Source organism: Gossypium arboreum, chromosome 7 (genome assembly GCF_025698485.1).
Source record: "Gossypium arboreum isolate Shixiya-1 chromosome 7, ASM2569848v2, whole genome shotgun sequence".
Lineage (NCBI taxonomy): Eukaryota > Viridiplantae > Streptophyta > Magnoliopsida > Malvales > Malvaceae > Gossypium > Gossypium arboreum.
The window spans coordinates 19,482,760-19,500,536 of NC_069076.1; positions in this window are offsets into that span (position 1 = coordinate 19,482,760).

Below are 17,777 nucleotides of genomic sequence, written 5' to 3' on the forward strand. Positions count from 1 at the left end.
TTTTGAATGCAAATAATGCAATGAAATGCTATAAGATGCAAATGAATGCAAAAGGTATCGATCTCGATTCAATCTCATTTAGAAAACTTTATTTAGAAAAAGAATATCTTTACATATAAATGGATTACAAATACGCTTTCGCCCTAATACACAAAATTTTAACAACAAAACAAACTCTTGGCCACGATCAGATTGTAGCTCATATTGGTGCTCAATATGTCAGCCTGTGCCGCCAATGTCTGTAAATAATCAGCTGCCTCCTGACTTTGAGCTACGACCTCACCTGTAGGGTAATCCGTGTAACTAAGGGCACCTCCTCCAATACCTGTGAAGTTGTTCTGATTATTTTGAGATAGATTAGTGAACAGGTAGGTATCTCGTTCTGTAGTGTGCTACCTTAAAATAATATCCTATATCCTCAATGTTTCTTAACAACTTTCAGATTTCTACCCAAGCAGAGCATCTTGCCTCGGTACCTTCACAGCATAGCTAATCTCTAAAGGTCTTTGTATGATACGGTATTCTTTAATCGCTTTCTTTCACGCTTACCTGAGCTATCCAAGCCATCGGGGCTTGCATTTCTATTGATAAGTACAACAGTAAACTCAAGCTTCTTGTTTGGTAGCGGTCCTATAGTAAACGAGCTTTTTACCATCATAGGCAAAATTCTTTCCATCCAACTCATTTTTGTAGGTCTCATGCACTCTATCAATCACTTTCCTTCCAATACCTTTACCATCCACATGGCAACCGTCTTCATATGAAAGAGAAATGCTATAATGGAAGAAGTGTCCATCAATACTCCCACACTCACTTTGAATTGCTCATCTATCCTCCTGTCAAGCAAATACTGCAAGTCCCATTAGTTATTGTAGAACAACTGCTTGGATTCATTACTCCATTGATCCTATATTTCCTTTAACTCCTAGAGATTATTTTGCGCCACGCTGATGCGAGTGTAACCCCATAATTCTGATGTGTATCCTTCAGCATTTCCTTTGACCATTTATGGACATTAGCGTTGCCCTCCATTCTATCAAGAAGTCCGTTCTCCATAATAAAACTTTCTAACTTAGAAACTGATCGTGAATCGATACCTTTTAAATGCAAAATGACATGCACAAAAGAAAGAAAACAGTCAGTATCATATGATATTAATAAACACAAAGATAACCTAAGTATAATTCTATATTGATCTCTTACGGTTTTTCTATATGTGGTTTGTTTCTAAAGTTTGAGGTACCTGAACCAGCAGATTCCTCGATCCTCACCCATTATAGGCTTATTTGAATCGAGTTCAGTTTAGGGGAATACATTTCCCTATGGCTACACGGAGATGAAAATCTCACGAAACCATAGGTACGGATGTATCCCGAAAGTGATCCACTATCCTGCATGGAGGCGAAAACCTCACGAAGGCGTAGCTTCTCACTCCCACTTAAGGGTGTGACCACAACGGTCATGCAAATGCAATGCGTATCAGAATATAGCAACACATGCAATAATACAAACACATGTAATGGAAAGAGGACTAAATTTTAAAATTTTTAATTTCTGACATTAAGACAAGAGATAATCAATTACACGGCTTGACTCTCTTATTGGTCCCCAGCGGAGTCGCCAAGCTGTCGAAACCATTTTTAAATTGAGCTTTGGAAAATGGGAATCGACTTTAAAAAACGAAAACAGGAGTCGCCACCAATCTTTTTAGGTGTGATTGGATCACCTATAAAACATTTTGTTTTAAAATCGTTAGTTTTGGTCTACGAAATCAGAAGATGGGTTCGGGAGTCGATTACGTACGAGGAAGGATTAGCACCCTCGTAACGCCCAAAAATTGGTACCTAATTGATTATCAAGTGTCTTTAATGTCGGAAATTTAAAATTTTAAGATGTAATCCTCTTTAAAATATTTTGATTTTTGTAAATTGGAGTTCACTCGTATCAAAGTATTGACACTAAGTTAGCTTTTGGAAATCCCTATCTCGAAGCAACAAAACACTACATCCAGTAAGTTAGGACATATTACTTTGCAATTCCAAGACAGTTGCTCACATTTTGAAAACCGTCAAAACTTAAAAGGGTACTTGATTATTCGAACTCAACGAGAAAAGTCGCAACCCAATAAGTTAGGGCACTACTTTCTCAAAATTTCCAAACACTAAGCATTGCCTTTATATTTTTTGAAAACTTTAGAGCCTTATTTTTTTTTAAAATGATGCGTGGGGAATTGTATTGTGTTATAAATCATACATAATAACATATTATTGTAATAGGTAAATAATACATGCATTTAAACAAAATGATGGCAATAATATAAAATTGTGCATTAGATACATACATATAAAAATAATATATATAGCAAATATTAACAATATACATACAAAGATATATATAACATGTATTGAGAATGAATAAACAAAACGCATACAAACATACAAAATAATAATTAAATAATGCATGATATACAAAAAAAAAGTAATAATTTAAATAATGCATGACATACAAAAAGAGTAATATAATATCAATGTACATGTTCATGAAATGTAATATCAAATAATAAATATAAAATAACATATAACACATGATATATGCAATATATATATATATATATATATATATATATATATAAATGAAATGAGTTATTGTTAACAAAATATACATATAACACAAATAAAGACATAATATTTAATAATAATCTTAAAATAGTATTTGCTATATAATATATAAAACATAACAACAAAATATTTATAAAAGAATAATAATTATATATAAAATATATTGGGTTTAAAAATATATATAAAATAAAAGTATGTAAAAGAATTTATAAAATAACACATAATATAAAAATATCATTTTAAAATAATACATAATAAATAAATAATTAATAATTTAATATGAGTTAAAAATATAATTTAATTTACAAATTTCAAATTTTAAATAATGTAATGAATGATATAAATATAAATAATATAATAGATAATATAAAAAATAAGTAATATAAAAATACAATAAATGTTATATAATAAAATATAATTTGAATATATAGGAAATAAGAAATATAATATATATATTATAAAATAAAGAAAATATATATGTAAGAATAATATATAAATAATTAATAAATATATAATATAATAATAATATAAAAATAATAATGTAAAATAATAATAATTTGTGAAAAATAATATATAATAAATAATAATATAATAAAATCATATTATAATGTATAATGTAAAAGTAAGGTAAAAACAAATAACAATATATAAATATATATATATAATAAAAAAAAATAATATAGGACTAAATTTAAACTTCAAATAAATTATGGGGCGAATTTAAAAGAAATAAAACTGAATTAGGGCCTTAATTAAAATATGCGCAAAACAAAAGGGACTCATTGGGAAAATTTCCCTATTCCCAAAACGACTGCGTTTTAAACTTAGACTTAAAGTAGCTACTTCAGAGATTAAATCACAACTGAGACAAAACATTAGGGTTAAATCATAAATAAAATAAAACTTAATTGCAAACACAAAAAGCTAGAGGGACTGATTGGGTAATTAACCCAATTCTAAAAAACACGTGGATCCTCCTCGGGTAATCGGGTCAACGCGCGGATCCTATGGGTTAATACGACATCGTTTTGAGCTTATTAAATTAAGCAGAAACGACGTCGTTTCAAAGAGGCTATATAAGCCAATTTCGCAGCTTAAAAAATCATTTTAACACCAGCCCTAAAAAAAATCCTGAAATGCTCTGCAGAAGGGAAGAGAGAGGTCCCCAGCCCTGGCCTCCGGCCACGGTGCAGTGCTTGCACACGTGCCTCACGCGCCATCGTACACGGTGGTTTGAAGGCTTAAAAACCTTTGTCCTTCCATAGGTGACCTCTTTTCCCTTAGATCCTTACTTGTATATGATAAAACAGTTCATATATGTTCAAAATAAAGCACGAGATATGCGATTAAATCACCTTTTGAGAGGCTGTTGGTATTTTTTTTAAATGAATGTCTGTAAGTACATTTCTTTCTTCCAAAAAAAAGAAGGGGTCCCTTTACACTGTTTTGATTCGGGCTTTTATAGCCACTACTGTTATTACATAAACTGGGAAAGAAATCGAAGATTTCTTTCCATTTCTTGTCTGTTGTATCTACCATATCTTTGATTGTGATCTGCTGAAATCCTTTTATTTTAGTTTCCTTTTTTTGTTTTTTTCGTATCTGCTGTGTTTCCTTTTCTTGCAGGTGACTTGCGAAGATTTCAGTGGTGACGAGGGCTTGACGATGGTCCACTGGTGGCAGTGATCTCGGCGTGACTCGTAGCCTTAGGATTGTGGCCTTGCTGGAGAGTAGCTAGAACGACACGTCTGTTGGGATGGCTTCTGGAATCTTCTGCTTGCGGCGCGAGGAGAAAGAGAGGCAGAAACCCTAGGGTTTCATGCCTCGGTGTAACGGTTTGGGCCAGTTGGGCCACTTTAGTCTTGGGTCCATTTGGGTTTGTTGTAATGGGCCTTAGGAGTAAGATTTTAGAAATAGGCCAGTAATGTAACGGGTTTGGGTCTGCTAAGTTGTAACCGGGCATAAGGTTTAGGCTAATTGATTTTGGGTCTACTGGTTGGTGGGCCAATGTAAATGGACTGTTACATGGACTGTTTTAAAATATTTATTTGGTTTACAGCCCGGTCAAATTGGGGCTACTACACATACCATTCATCAGCCATATCATAAGATCATACACATAAAATGGCTACGATGCTATACATGCCATACTCAAAATGAAACGTCTAGCTATACCAAAATAATCCTTGTGATAGTGTGCTCGGACCTCCGACGTACTTTACGATCCGTTTGTGGTTTCGCAACCACTGATCCGTTTAGGCCCTATTTTGGGATGTTACATTTCTCCCCCCTTTTAGGGATTTTTGTCCCCGAAAATCTTACCTGTGAAGAGATTTGGGTACTGTTTTCGTATAGCCTCTTCGGGCTCCCATGTAGCCTCGTCTACCCCATGTCTATTCCATAGTACTTTCACAAGTGCAATACTTTTGTTCCTTAATTGCTTTACCTTTCGAGCTAGAATCTTTGCCGGTTCTTCACCGTAAGTCATGTCTGGCTGAATCTCAACCTCTGTCTGAGAAATCACATGTGACGGATCTGAACAATAATGACGTAGCATAGACACATGAAATACATTATGAATCTTCTCTAACTTAATCGGCAAAGCTAACCAATATGTTAATGGTCTGACTCTCTCAATCACTTCAAACGGTCTAATAAAACGTGGACTTAGTTTTCCTTTCTTGCTAAATCTGAGAACTTTCTTCCACGGGGATACTTTCTAAAACACTTTGTCACCAACTTGATACTCAATCTCTTTTCTCTTCAAATCTGCATATGACTTTTGTCTGTCTGAAGCTACTTTCAAGCAATCTCTGATGACTTTTACTTTTTCTTCTGTTTCCTTAACTAGATCAACCCCGTAAAACTGATTTTCCTTAAGCTCTGTCCAATACAAAGGTGTACGACATTTACGTCCATACAAAGCTTCATAAGGTGCCATCTTCAAACTCGACTGATAACTATTATTGTAGGCAAACTCTATTAATGATAAATATTTTTCCCAACTTCCTTGAAATTCTAGTACACAACATCTAAGCATATCTTCAAGTACTTGAATAACTCTCTCTGACTGACCGTCGATTTGAGGATGGAAAGCTGTACTAAAACTCAACTTTGTGCCCAAAGCCTCCTGTAATTTCTTCCAAAACCATGAAGTAAATCTTGGATCTCTGTCTGAAATGATCGATAATGGTACCCCGTGTAGTCTGACTATCTTTGAAATATACAACTTGGCCAACTTGTCAAGTGAATAATCCATACGAACTGGGATAAAATGAGCCTATCTTTGAAATATACAACTTGGCCAACTTGTCAAGTGAATAATCCATACGAACTGGGATAAAATGAGCCGACTTCGTTAACTTATCAATCACAACCCATACTGCATCTTTCTTTCTCGGTGTTAACGACAATCCTGTCACAAAATCCATAGTAACTCGATCCCATTTCCACTCAGGGACTAGCACAGGCTGCAATAAACCTGAAGGTACCTGATGTTCGGCCTTTACCTGCTGACAGATCAAGCATCTAGAAACAAACTCTGAAATGTCCCTTTTCATTCCTACCCACTAGTACATTTTCTTCAAATCATTATACATCTTTGTACTACCTGGATGAATAGACAAAGAACTACTATGTGCTTCCTGTAAGATCTTTCGAATAAGCTCATCATTCTTCGGTACGCATACCCTATCTCTGAACATCAAACAACCGTCAGAATTGATCTGAAAATCTAACTCTATATCCGACTCACACTGATGTCTTTTGGCTAACAACTCACTGTCATTTTTCTAAGCCTCACAAATTTCTTCAAGAAACATCGGTTTAGCTCTCAACTCAGCTAAGATAAAACCATCATCTGATAAGGCTAGATTAGTGTTCAGAGCTCTTAATGCAAACAAAGATTTCCTACTCAAAGCATCAACAACAACATTTGCCTTACCTGGGTGATAATCGATCATTAGCTTATAATCTTTAATTAACTCTAACCATCTTCTTTGCCTCAAATTCAAATCTTTTTGAGTCATCAAATATTTCAAACTTTTGTGATCAGTAAATATGTGGCACTTCTCACTGTACAAATGATGTCTCCAAATCTTTAGCGCAAAAACAATGGCAACTAGCTCTAAATCATGTGTCGAATAGTTCTTCTCATGTGGCTTTAGCTGTCTAGAGGCATAAGCAATTACCTTCCCTTCCTGCATAAGTACACAACCAAGTCCATTCATGGACGCATCACTGTAAATCACAAACTCCTTACCTGGTTCTGGTTGTTCTAAAACAGGAGCTTTAGTCAACAATGCTTTTAACTTGTCAAAACTCTATTGACACTTCTCAGTCCATTCAAACTTGACATCCTTTCGCAGCAATCTTGTCAGTGGGGTAGCTATCATGGAAAATCCCTCTACAAATCATCTATAATATCCGGCAAGACCAAGAAAACTTCTAACTTCTAATACATTTCTAGGAGGCTTCCAATCAACAATGGCTGAAATCTTTCTCAGATCAACCTTGATACCTTCACCTAAGACAATATGTCCAAGAAAACCAACTTTTCGTAACCAGAACTCACTTTTGCTGAACTTGGCATACAACTGATTATCTCTCAGAATCTGTAAAACTGTTCTCAAATGCTCTGCATGCTCAGTCTCATCATGAGAATAAATCAAGATATCATCAATGAACACAACTACAAACTTATCCAAGTACGGTCTAAAAATTCGGTTCATTAACTCCATGAAAGTGGCAGGAGCATTAGTTAAGCCAAATGGCATCATAAGGAACTCATAATGACCATACCTAGTCCGGAAAGCAGTCTTCAGGACATCTGACTCTTTAACTCGCAACTGATAGCATCCGGATCTCAAATCTATCTTGGAGAACACAGTGGCTCCCTTCAATTGATCAAACAATCATCAATTCTAGGCAATGGATACTTGTTCTTTACTGTTACCTTGTTAAGTTGCCGATAATCTATGCACAATCTCATCGATTCGTCTTTCTTTTTCACAAATAGCACTGGTGCACCCCATGGTGAACTACTGGGTCTTACAAAGCCTTTATTTGTTAATTCCTGCAACTGAGCTTTCAATTCTTTCAATTCCAATGGGGCCATTCTATAAGGAGCAATAGAAATGGGCGTGGTAACTGGAATCAACTTAATACCAAACTCAACTTCTCTAACAGGAGGCAAACTTAGTAGTTCTTCCGGAAACACATTGGGAAACTCACATACCACAGGCACTGATTCAATTTTCAACTTTAGATCTTTAGTGTTCAACACAAAAGCAAGATAAGCTTCATACCCTTTTCTCAAACATTTCTAAGCAGACATAACAGAAATTATGGCAAATGAACTATCTGACTCTTTTGAATTAACCCGAAGAATTTCACCATTTTCACATTTCAACTCAATGAATTTCTTTCCACAATTCATTATCACATCATGTGTAGTCAACCAATCCATACCAAGAATCACATCAAACTCATCAAATGGCAATAGCATGAGACCGGCCGAAAAACAGTAGCCTCTAATCATCAAAGGACAATTTCTAGATACTTTATCTACTAATACATGCTGCCTAATGGATTCGATACTTTAATCACAAATTCTGTAGATTCTATATTCATACTCATACTAGGCATCAATTTCATGCAAACATATGAATGGGTTGAACCCGGATCAATCAAAGCAATAACTCTAGTATTATAGAGAGAAAATGTACCCGTAATCACATCGGGGAAGGATGCCTCTTCGCGAGCACGAATAGTATAAGTCCTCGCAGGTGCTTTAGCATCTGGCCTCACTGCTAAATCTCTAGATGCACCTCTATTATTTGCCCCAGCTCCCAGATTTCTCAGTGGTCTACCTCTGACAAGAGCTTTTCCTGATCTTACACTTGGTATTGCTTCCCTTTTAATCATCTCGGGACACTCCCAAATAAAATGGTCTGGTGTACCACATCGGAAACAACCTGTCTCAGTTGCTCAACACTGACCTGGGTGACGTCGACCACATCGGGGACACTCTGGTCTATTAGGCTAAACACTCCCAACACTTGCAATTGAAGTGGTCTGAGCTTTCGGACTCATAAATCTTTTGCCTTTGTTTCGGCTAGAATATCCAGCTAAAAAATTAGATTTAGTGGAGAACTCTTTAGGCCTCTTGGACGTAGACTAAAATGACTTGCTCATTAGTCTTTTCTTCGTGTCTTGCGTCTCAATTTCAACTTTGCTCTTTCTTTTTAACAGCTCCTTTGCCTTACAAGCTCTCTCAACTAGGATAACAAACTCTTTTATTTCTAGGACACCAACAGACAATCGGATATCATCATTAAGCCCATCCTCAAATATTTTGCACATAATAGCCTCTGTAGACAGACACTCTCGAGCATAATTGCTGAGTCTAACAAAATTGCGCTCATATTCAGTCACTGTCATATTGCCCTGTTTCAACTCTAGAAACTCTTTTCTTTTCTGGTCAACAAACCTCTGACTGATGTACTTTTTACGAAATTCCTCCTGAAAGAAGTCCCAAGTGACTCTCTCTTTTGGTACAACTGATACAAGTGTCTTCCACCAATGGTAGGCCGAATCTCTAAAGAGTGATACAACACATTTCATACATTCCTCAGGTGTGCAGGATAACTCATCAAAGACTCTGATAGTATTCTTGAGCCAAAATTCTGCCTTTTTTGCATCATCATCTTTTGTAGCTCGAAACTCTTCGGCTCCTTGTTTTCTGATTTTATCAACTGGTGGTTTTTCTCTCATAGTCGTACCTGTGACTGAGGGAGCTACATGGGTGGTCTGATGATCATGAAGGGGTGGAGGTCTAACAGCCGGATTCGTTCGAGTGAACTCGGCAAACCATTCATTCATAGCTTGGAAGAAAGCTTCTCGAGCCCCTCCTCACTGACTAACTGTAACGGGCCTTTCACTACTATTTGGTGGCACCGTCCCTTTTACGAGAACATGTACGTTACTCTCTAAATCATCTGCACCAGCTTGTTCTGGATCCATAACTATAAAAGAAAACATTTTAAAATCGTCAGGAGTCATCACACTATCAACACATAAGTATGGCATGTATAGCTAGACTCTTACTCATACTAAATATTCCGAGAACAGACTAAACCTTTGCTCTGATACCAATAACTATAATGCCCTGAGCCCGAGACTGTCTCCAGAGTCGAGCACGAGGTGCTAACGGACTTAATTCATTAATTAAACAACTCAAACAATTTATTTTAGAACTTCCAGACAAGCTGGCTAACTGCATCACAGTTGCTTAAAAATTCATATCTCGAGTTAAAAAACTTGAAATCCAATTACGTAAATTTTATCTGAAACTAGACTCATATATATATCAAATAAATTTTTTCTAGAATTTTTGGTCGGGCCAAATAGTACAGTTTATTAGTTAAAGTCTTCCCTGTTTCAGGGTTCGACTACTCTGACCCCTGTGTATTACGAATTAAATATCTCCCTTTACAGAGTTTCAATTATTATGCTGTTCATTTTTAATAAAGCTAGACTCAATAAGGAATCTGTAAAAATAAAGCATGACTTCTAATTATCTTTGTACAATTTTTGGTGAATTTCCAAAGTCAAAACAGGGGATCCAGAAATCGCTCTAGCCCTATTTAATAAAAATTTAAATATCTCATAAAATATAACTCATTTACCTGTTTCGTTTCTTCTATATGAAAATAGACTCATCAAACTTCGATTCCATAATTTATTCATCATAAAATTATATTTCTAATTTTTTTAGTAATTTTTAAAATTCACATCACTGCTGCTATATGACACTGTTTTATAGCCAATTTCACCTTTTTCATGATTTCCATGGAATAACTAGCATTTAGGCATACATACAACCAAACATGTCCTTGGTTAGCCATTCCAACAGCTAATCATTATCAAACATTTACATACCATTCATCAGCCATATCATAAGATCATACACACAAAATGGCTACGATGCTATACATGCCATACTCAAAATGAAACGTCTAGCTATACCAAAATAATCCTTGTGACAAGTGTGCCTGGACCTCAAGCGTACTTTACGATCCCGAGTTAGCTTGACAAAACTATAAAAAGAAGAAAAATAAAGGGGGTAAGCATTAAGCTTAGTAAGTTTGCATGCAAATAAATAACAATATTCATAAGAATTATCTTACTACTTGGCATGATACTACTTAATGCAACTTCATTAATTGTCATAGACATATTTTAAACTTCTTCACTTACTCACTTACTCACTTACTTAAATACTTACTTAATCAAATTTATTAATACATTTACTTACCTTATTCCTTATCAAGCATACATGAACATTATGTACTTACCTTTGCTCTTCTAGCATGAACTTGTCTTACATTTTTAATATAACTCGTCTTACCTTACCTTACCTTGATATTCTCTTTAAATTTTCCCGTTGAACCACTTGGAAAACTAAGGATATGCGGGAACCTTACCATTGCCATGACTTGTCATGGTCCTAGTGGTATCCTTTTTAAAACTTACCATTGCCATGTCTTGATATGGTCTTACATGGTATCCTTGCCTTATGAACTCACCAATGCCATGCCTTGGCATGGTCTTACATGGGACCTTTGCCTTATAGTAACTTATCAATGCCATGTCTTGACATGGTCTTACATGATTTCCTCGCCTTAGAAACCTTACCAATTGCCATGCCTTGGCATGGTCTTACATGGGACCTTTGCCTTATAGTAACTTATCAATGCCATGTCTTGACATGGTCTTACATGATTTCCTCACCTTAGAAACCTTACCAATTGCCATGCCTTGGCATGGTCTTACATGGTATCCTTAAACCCTAATGTCATGACATTTGTATCCTACACATTCCTAAGGTTCAACCGGGACTTTCTGAAATTACTTCTCCGTCAATTCATGCTTGAGTCTTCTTTGAATAATTTCATAAAATAAATATACACATGCTAGAAATTAACAAAATTAACATAAAATAATAGAATATTGCATTTATTTACTGCAACTTACCTCGAAACAAAATACGATCAACTATATCGATTTAGTCCACTATCTTTTTCTTTCCCCGGTCTAACTCCGGATTTTGTTCTTCTTGATCTATAATAAAAAATTTAGGTTATTTAATATTAACATTTATTAAAACACTCCTTGACCCAAACTTTGGCAAAATTACATATTTGCCCCTAAACTTTCACATATTTGCACTTTTTCCCCAAGGCTCGTAAATTAAACTTCATCTTATTTTCTTATGTTTTATGATAGGCTGATCATTTTTCCCTTCTATGGAAACATCAAATTCTCACTCTAACGTGTACTTATGACCATTAGGTATTTTTACCGATTAAGCCCTTTTACTCGTTTTCACTCAAAACCGAGTAGCAAAGTTGTCTAACATAATTTAAAACCTCATATTCTATCATAAAACACCAAAATACACAAATTTCACCTATGGGTATTTTTCCAAATACGAACCCTAGGTTGAATTATTGCTAGCATAAGCTAAATAAAGTTACCGGGACTCTAAAAACGTAAAAATCATTAAAAACGGGGCTTGGAATCACTTACTATGGAGCTTGGAAGCTTGGAAAAAACCCTAGCTATGGAGAAACCTTGAAATTTTGGCCTAATGAAGAAGATGGACAAAAATTGGCTTTTAAATTTGTTTTTAATTCATTTTAATAACTAAATGACCAAATGCCCTTAATTAAAAACTATGGTGTTTTATTTTCCTTTAGGTATTTTTGTCCAAACTAGTATAATGGTCTAATTACTATCCAAGGACCTCCACTTTAAAAACCCATTACTCACAGGTACTTAATACCTTTGTGAACTAGAGCAATTTAGTCCTAAATATCAAATTGGACCCTCTATCGATAAAATTTCTAAACGAAATTTTCACACAATCATGCAATCATGCCATAAACCTTAAAATGGTAATAAAATAAATTTTTCTACCTCAAATTTGTGGTTTCACAACCACTATTCCGTTTAGGCCCTATTTCGGGATGTTACAATTCATTCCTAAAATAATGTTAAATTTGTTAAATGGCAGTAACATCAATTTAACAGGAAATTCATAGCCCTGGATTTTCAATGAGCACTATTTACAAACCAAATCAACTATGGCACTCTATCTTAAAAGGGTTCGTTACTTTAACAACATATCAAGTTGACTCAACTGGTAAACTCTTTTCTGTTACTAACTTAGTGCATATATAAATTCGTATCAACCCAGAGTCAATTAATGCATATACTATAAAGGTCGGAAATGTACCAACAATAACATTAAGAGTTGAGGTGTCCACGCACGCTCAGATCACGTAAATTTTGGCGAAAGCTCAAGCTTTAGATTGAACCACTATGTCTTTTGTTCCGTTTCTATTGACTCTAGGTGTGCCTCAAATTTTTTGTCATTTGCTTCTTGTAGAAGTAGCAACAGGTTTTGCATTCTGATCCCTGTTTAACTTAGTTTGATTCGATAAATTTTCCTAAAGTGATCAGGAGATCCACAATTAAAGCAGGTTCTGTCTTTCAATCTAGACACTCCAAAATATTTCCAGCCACAATGGTTGCATTCTGGTTTATATACATTCTGACGCTACTGACACTAGTTACTGAAGTCATCGGTGGTCTCAAAAATAGATGCACTTTCAGCAACCTCATGCATCGAGGCTTGAACACTACCCTCGACTTCATCAGAATTAGTTTGGTTGGATTTAGATGACATTTTTTTTATCTATATGAAAAAAGAATCAATTCAAGACAAGATACATCACACTATCATAGGTTGTAAGATGGCATGTATTTCTAGACTCAATACATGCTACTTCAGCCCGAGAACCAACTAAATTGTAGCTCTAATACCACTAGATGTAACACCCCTAACCCGTCTCCGTCGTTGGATTAAGGTAATAGAATACTACGATGATTAACAAGTCCAAAAATAAATCAAAACAATTCAAAGTTCAATTTAATCATCATAATTCAATAGCCAATCATTTTTCACAGCACATAGGTGAAAATGGAACTTAAATCGTGTAACACCCTTTACTCGTATTCGAAGCCAGAACCGGGTACGAGGTATTACTGAACTTAAACTCAAACAAACATTCAAAACTGGGACATGAATTTCCACTCAAATTTAAAAATTTTCGAAAACATTCACATAGTCCCTTAAATGAGTCTATGAGGCTCAAAAAATGCATTAGGAGTGGTTCGGGACTAAACCGAGAACTTTAGAAAACTTCCCAACACTTAGAAAATTTTTCACCAAAAAAGGGGTCACACACCCATGTGGCTTTAGAACACGCCCGTTTGGGTAGGCCGTGTGGACACACATGCCCGTCTCCCTAACCCGTGTAACTCTCTGTTTATGACGTCATCAACAAATTGAAATCACAAGACCAAGTCACATGCTCGTGTGCTTAGGCTGTGTGGACGATTTAATTTTCATAATTTTTCATAAAATAGGTGCAGATTTTACACTCCCTGGGCACACGCCCATGTCCCTGGGCTGTGTCCTTCACACGGCTGAGACACATAGTCGTGTCTCTGCCCGTGTAGACAAAATAAGGCTATTTACCAAGCCATTTTGCCACCCTTACTTGCACCAACCTACACCACAACAAGCAACACCAATCCAAGCATATACATACAACCAAATCAACCAAAAACAAGATATCAATACATCATTTGCACTACTAACATCTATCATGCATAAACATCACATACTTTCTTTTTCTTTCATGCCAAATCCATCTTCATGAAAAACATCATCACATAAATATACCAATGACCAATAAGAATAATATAAGCAAACTTCCAATGGCCATATACAAAATGAATCATTGACCATTACAATGCAAACACGATTGGCTAAACCAATATAAAACGTAACAAAATGACCAAGTCCCTATACATGCCATACTCAAAAAATTGAAACCAAGTATACCCAAAACATATAGTGTGAATCTAGCTCCGAAGTTCCTCGATCTCTGAGCTAGCTTGGCAACACTATAAGGAATAGAAAGAAAAGGGGAGTAAGCTTTTAAAGCTTAGTAAGTTTGCATGCAAATAATAAGCAACGTATGTAACACCCCGAGCCGAGACCGTCGCCGGAGTCGAACACGAGGTGTTAACAGACTTCAAACCACTTATTGAAAAGTTCCAGACAAGCTGCCAATCTGTGTACTAGTCGCTTCAAAAATCATAACTTGAGTTTTAGAACTCGAAAATCAGTTTTGTAATTTTTTCTGGAACTAGACTCACATTTCCGTCTACAGATTTTTTCTAGAATTTTGGTTGGGCCAATTGGTACAGTTTATTAGTTAAAGTCACCCGTGTTACAGGGCCGACTACACTGACCTTCGCGCGTTACAACTCAAATAACTCCCTGTGCAGGACTTCAATACTGGTACCGTTTGTTTCTATAGAAACTAGACTCAAAGAGGAATTCATACATATATGGTATGACTCCTAATTATTTCTGGTTAATTTATAATGAATTTTCAAAGTCCGAGCAGGGAATCCAGAAACCGTTCTGGCCCCGTTCCACTAAAACCCAAATATCTCTCAACATACAACTCATATAACCGTTTCGTTTCCTCCGTATGAAAATAGACTCATCAAGGTTCATTTACATAATTTATTCACTATTTAATTCTATTCCTACTATTTTTAGTGATTTTTCACATCCACGTCACTGTTGCTGCCAGCATCATATTCTAGGATAGACTTTCTCTAACACATAGTCTCTATGATTCAACCACCCCTTTTTCATATATGGTCCAAAATATAAGCATGATGACCCATTTTAATGGCTGGTCATTGCCAAACACTTCCATGCCTCTTAATGAGCATATACATACCAAATAATTATAACATTATGCTCAAAACATTCATAAGCCATTTTCGCATGGCTAGGCAATATTTACATACCGAGTTCAAACAAAACATAATAGCCTATACATGCCGAAATGTTTTCTTAAACCATCTAAGAAGAAGATACCAAAAAGTCGCTAGGCGGTGTGATGACTTCGATGACAGTCCGAGCACATAAAATGGATCAAGAACCTAAATAAACAACAAATAAGCACACCAAATGAGTACATAACTCGATGAAGTCGTAAGCACTACTCTACCATCAACAATAACAATCATAAGTGAATAATCAAATAATACAAAATAGATGTTTCCAGCCATATCAAACTATACTGCAATTTCTAAGATTTTTGGTTCGATCTCATGCCCAATCCTTCAACCAAATCAAGCGACAAGTCAGCCCAATCGATTTGAATCCGTTTCCTCAAGTTGGAACAACAATGCACTAGATAATTTTATGCGTACACCGTACAATCCCAATTCGATATTTAGTTAGTAACTCAATCACTTACCTCGTTCATGCACCATTTATTTCCACAACCGAATGTGACTATAGCAAATCGCACACATAGTGCTATAGCAAATCGCACACATAGTGCCATAGTAAATCGCACACATAGTGCCATAGTAAATCGCACACATAGTGCCATAGTGAATCGCACACATAGTGCCATAGTGAATCGCACACATAGTGCCATAGTAAATCGCACACATAGTGCCATAGTGAATCGCACACATAGTGCCATAGTAAATCGCACACATAGTGCCATAGTAAATCGCACACATAGTGCCATAGTAAATCGCACACATAGTGCCATAGTAAATCGCACACATAGTGCCATATGGTCTTTGCACACATTGTGCCTTATGTCAATTCATCATGGTAAAGCAACTTACTAAATTCAATTTGTACATATAATCATAATAATAAATAGGAGAATCACTCAAAAATATCTATCAAGGAGTTCTCACAACAAGTGCTTAAGGACTTACCTTGAGTTGAGTATAACGGTTTCGACCCGGCTACTCGATGTCCTTGGCTTTGCCCTTGCTTGTTTCTCCTTCTTTAACTTCTCGGGCTTAATAGATAAATAAACTAGTTTAATCATCTTGCTATACATTTATAGTTCAATTACACATGCATATGTATATTTGTATATTCGGCAACCATCCTCACTTATTACCCATTTGGTCAACAATCTAAGCCAAGATAAGGCTTCAATATGGTTGCCTCTAACCGAATACATGCACACCAATCTACTTCCTTTGGCGAATATGCATGTCTATGTGGAGGCAAATTTTACACCTTATACTACACAAAAAAAACAGCATACATTTTCCTAATTAACGCATTACATATTGTAGTTCTATACACATCTCTCATTTATTTCATAACCGAAACAACATCACAAGCAAATAGACACCTCAAAATAGTATACATGTCATACCAATTCATCATGTGCAAACATATATTCATGTAGGTGCAATGGCCGAAATCTCAAGTGGCTTATATCCAAATATACACACATATCCAAAGCTTAAATCTTACTCACCATACAACATGCATGAATCATATTTATGGATACAACATGGCCGAATACCACAACACCATACCGTTTCAATTTGGTCATGGTTAAACAAAGAACTTAGTATCTCATTCAAAAATGCTAAAAGAAAATCTAAGAACCCTCAATCTACCATCACATGAATCATTATCAAGCTTGATATTCAGCATGCAATGGCATTAACACCATAACAACTTTGGCCAAATACCATTTCCATGGCATAACAAAGATTTGAGCCATGGCTAACATGCACATCAAGTTAGCAACCAAGACATGCATGAAACCCCTAACACAACCTCATACATACCTTAATCTTGATGCAAACTTAGCCAAATCTCCTTCTAGATCTCTTCCAAACCAAGCATGAAGCAAAAATCCTCCCCCTTTTTCCTTAGTATTTTCGGCCAAGAAGTGAAAAATGGATGAGCAAAATTTTTCTTTTCTTTCCTTAGGACATTCGGCCAAGAGCAATGGTGAAAGATGAACACTTTTTTTTTCCCTTTTTTTTTTCATACTCTTATTTTATTATTTCTAACATGCACCACTAGCAAAACATGTTTGAAACATGTTTTCTTTTGCCCATATTCATCACCATGGCCGGCCACTATAGTCAAATTTGGGGAATTTGACATGCAAGGACAACATTTCCTAGTGTGCATCAATAGGCCACTTCCACATTTGCCTATCT